Source organism: Odontomachus brunneus, unplaced genomic scaffold (assembly GCF_010583005.1).
Source record: "Odontomachus brunneus isolate Ranch 3 - 2012 unplaced genomic scaffold, Obru_v1 Obru_scaffold_174, whole genome shotgun sequence".
NCBI classification, from domain to species: domain Eukaryota; kingdom Metazoa; phylum Arthropoda; class Insecta; order Hymenoptera; family Formicidae; genus Odontomachus; species Odontomachus brunneus.
Window position 1 is genome coordinate 4,454 of NW_022639624.1, and position 4,728 is coordinate 9,181.

Consider the following 4,728-nt stretch of genomic DNA (forward strand, 5'->3'; position numbering starts at 1 on the left):
TTGCGCGAGTATGGTGCGTGCTCTCCTATCCAGGAGCCTCGTCAGATGGTGTGAGGAAAGTGCGAGAGTGCTCTTGTGCCTGAGAGCACGGCGTGGCCCAGTGAAGGACACGCTTGGAATTGCCCGGCGCCTCCGCGCTGGGAATGAATCCCCCTTTCGGAGGATGATAGTCACTCAGAGGATAGAGACGCTAGTCCGTCTCCTTTCGTGAGTGTCGGAACCGGTCCGAATGAGATTCGGCTCTGTTTGGCGAGGAAACAACAGAGGCTGAATCCGATATGATAATCAGACGAGCTGAAGTCGTCTTTATCAGTCGCGCACGCGGCACCTGCGATGTTTTGTAGGAATAGCCCGCAAGTGCAACACTGAATCGCGGACGCGGCTGTGTCGAAGCCTGACGGTGACGTGCTGGTCACTGTAAACGTGCGTTAATAGTACCGTGTGCGTGACGAATGCTAAGTCTCATCGCGGTGAGAAGCGAAGAGTCCTCGCGTGTTGAGTCGCGGATGCGACGATCGGTTAAGTCGTGAGTAGACTTGTACCAAACTTGGTTTGCGTAAGCGCTGCGGTCCTGGCAGCGTAGCAATAGCGAGCTCGGCTCGCGTGAGCTGCGTCCCTGACAGCGACTAAGTCCGATTCGGACGTGAAGGCGAGTTTGACTCGCGTGCATAGGCTGCGTCCCTGGCAGCTGCTAAGTCCTAGGCGGACGTAAATGCGAGCGTGGCTTGCGTGTATATCCTGCGTCCCTGGCAGCGGAGCAATAGCGAGCGTGGCTCGCGAGAGAGCTGCGGTCCTGGCCGCAGAGATCTTAATTACAACTACGACTCGCGCGGAGTCGTGAGCTCAATCATACTAAGTTCTGTTGGCGCTAATACCCGGTATGTAATACGGAAATGTCGCGAAGCGAGACGTCCACCGCGGTCGAGGCGTCCAGGGAATCCGACGAGATCGCGCGAAGCCTTCTCTCAATTCTCGATCGTATTGAGAAGGTGGAGATCTGTGGAGTTACCATACACTGCGTACCACAGGTGCCAATGTGTCCTCGGACACTCTAGAGGCGTTAGCCCAACGTGCAAACGTACTCTAAGGAGCTGCGGAGAATTGTGTAGAATTGCCGAACTCTAACCACAAATGCCAACGTGTCTACGACACTCTTAAGGCAGTGAAGATCGATGCAGAGATGCAAGTATACCTCTGATGAGGCAAATGCCCAACGTGCTGGCGCACTCAAAAAGGCAATATATAGTTAGCTGGAGCGTAAAAGAATACCTGATGTGCAGTCAAGCTGGCATCAGGCAAGAGGTATAAAAGCCTTGAGTGGTCTCGCGCGGCGTCTTATATAGGCGCCTAAACGAAACTTAACCGCGAGAAGCGGCTCCGGCCGACGCGCTCGCCGCGTCGCGGCGACGGCGCGCACTGGCGGCGGTAGGCCGGCGACCGCGAGTTGAGCGGCGCCTGGGGCTCGGCCGCCCGCCGTACTCGTTCCGCATGGACATTCTATGGCCGTCCGGAACAGAAACTATTTGGACCAATGTTTCATGTGTTTGAATGGAGAGTCAAAATTCTACCACCCACATTTTTGCGCTTAGATGTATCGCATTATATTCATATGGTTTCAAGGTGGAAAGAATTGAAACTTATTCATCCTCAAGCACGTTTATTTTATATTACAATTATGGCTTTTCTTACCAAAATATCAAATTTTGAAGAATTTAAAGAAATAATACAATGTGCCATCGTTCTTACAAATAGTGAGATGTTTGGGAATACGAAAGATAATATTCCGTCTTATGCACAGCAGTGTTTTAAGAAATTACATGCAGTTGTTACACAAAATACTGTTCAATGGGATATTATTGATGGTGAGAAAGAGGAGACAAATCGTATAGTTGCTTCTGATATAGAATCTGATACGGAAATAAAAGAAACGAATCAGGACAAATCAGATATCGCTGAGTGGTCAGCAACATTCTCCGCTGAATGTATAATATTGGCAAAAGATAATGAAACAAAAAGTCCCGGATGTGATATAAATCCGTACTATTCCGTACAAATAGGGAAAAGAATAATATCTTTGTTATTATACTTTCCATTGTATTCGAATATAATGAGACCAATTTTCCATTATGGAAATATGACTGCAACATCTTCCGCAGTGGAGGCAGAATTTAATGATTGCAAACATCGATTTTTAAGAAATTTTTCACGTCCGATGCGAATCGATAAGTTTGTAACGTTACATCTGCAATCATTTTCTGGTCGTGCAAAAGTTGCGATGGCAGAACAAACAACAAGAAATAAAAATTCATTTAATGTTATAGAAGATATTGAACATAAAACTAGACGAGAAGATTCACATATACAACAAACACCAAACCTACAACAAAATCTCACATGCACCGATGTTCAGCTCGCACATATTACATATAATGACAATTCACAGATAGATAGAGATATTCACACAACTTACAACGACACAGTACAAATTAACACTTCTAGCACGGACGAACAAGAAAATTATGAATGTGGTACTCTATCGTACGAAAAATTAGATAGTGAATATTACGATTTAAACGACGAACACAATTGGCGAAATAAAAATGATACAAAAGCAACTAAGAGAACATACCTCCAACCACGACCTGATTTTGTAGGAGTATGCAAAAGAAAAAAAATTGATCTGGCATTGTTGCAAAATGGAAATTTATGTGAATCCATAAAAGATGGAAAGGAGAGAATTGTTATAATAAATACATGTGGATTCGACAGCATTGCACAATTACTTTCTGCTGCATGTGTACATACTACATTTTATAATACCATTTTAAATGCCACATCGGATATCTTTAAATTTACTAAAAATATCGTGGACAAAGGTTCGTGCAAAATAATTTATAGAGAACGCGCAACAATATTGCGCAAAATCGAATGTTTTGTCAATAAAAACGAATTTAATGTTACAACAATAAACGCAGACTCAAGTATTTTTTACATATGTGAATTTCTTTTTAATGAACAACCAAGTGGTATATTAGAAAAAGAATGCAATAATTGTAAAACAACAGTAACCCGGAACCTAATAATTTTTAATCTTGATTTTGAAACAATTTACACGCACGGATATGGCAATATCGCTCAAGCTATAGAAACTTATATTAATATAAACTATAATCAATGCCGAAAATGTGAGGAAAGTACAGTAATTAAACTCAACTATATATCACACATATTAATCGAATGCATCGGAGACACTAATGTAAATGTTGCATTGAAAACATTCCCAAAAACATTCATAATTAATGCATTTACATTCACCTTAATTGGAGTCATACATTACAGTCGACCACCTGGACACTTCACTTCCTATGTGTTGTACGGAGACAAGTGGATACTCTTCGACGATTTGATGAGAAAATGTCGAACAGTCAGTGAGGAAAATAAAATCAATCCAGTAGTTTGCTTATATATAAAAACAAAATAAGAAAAAGAATTAAAATATCTTATTATTAAAACTTATTATTAAAACTTATTATTAAAACTTATTATTAAAACTTATTATTAAAACTTATTATTAAAACTAATATAACATAGTGTTATTATTAATAATAATATAATATAATTGTTACTACCAAAATAATATTAATATAATATAGTTATTAAGATTTCATCATATTATATTGTTATATAATTTTTTATTTTAACACTTCATATTTTATACTACTCTAAAATTATTTGCTTTACGTTAAAATTACTATTTTATATAATTAGTACATAAGCATTAGCACTTGCTAGTTATTAAATTTTCATTATATTATATTATTATATAGTATAGTGAAAATTTAATAACTAGCAAAAACTAATGCTTATGTACTAATAAAATAAAACAGTAATTTTAACATAAAGCAGATGATTTTACAGCAATATAAAATAAAAAATATTAAAACGAAAACGACACAAATTTTAGAATACAAGAAAAAAAAAACAAAAAATAACAAAAACATAAAAAAAAATAAAAAAAAAAACAAAAAATAAAAAAACCAAAAAAAAACATATAAAAAAAAACCGTTCCGATAATCTCCACCTTGACGCGGTGAAACGGCATACGTGCAGGAAACAAATGCACGAATGGGTGACGGACGTAGTCCGCCACAAAAAGGCGGTTGGCGGAGGGGAGGGGAACCTTGGCTCCCCTCTCCCCGCAAGAGACGAGGAGTAAGAGAGGGGGAGGCATAATCCCCCCTCCTCTCGAGGAGATTCGGGAGTGGGACATAGTCCCACTCACCGGAGGAAGCCCCCTGCGGGGGGACAAAGGTCTAAGGACCTAAGTCCACGCCCTGCAGGGGCACGGGGGGGGTGAAGTGTCCGGCGGGGGCCGGTTTTCGCTCCGACCCCCAAAAGTAGGGCGGTGTGTCCGGGAGTGTGGTTCCCTCAACACACCGCGGAGGGGGGGGGGGGACAGATATGTCACCCTCCCTCGAGATGTAGGGCGTCGTGACTACGACGCCCAGAGCCCGGTGCGCCCCCCCACATGCTTACGCAGTCAGGGGGGGCGCACCCGCGGGAGTGCAAATGCGCACCCGTGAAAGGGCCCGGGTAGGTAACCCATGGGGTTTTAGTAGGTAGTACGGCAAATATGCCGTGAGTCCTACATAACCCTAGCTCCCCCCCCCTGGGACTAGGGTATGCGTGAATGCATTTCCCCATGTAAAAAAAAAAAAAAAAAAAAAA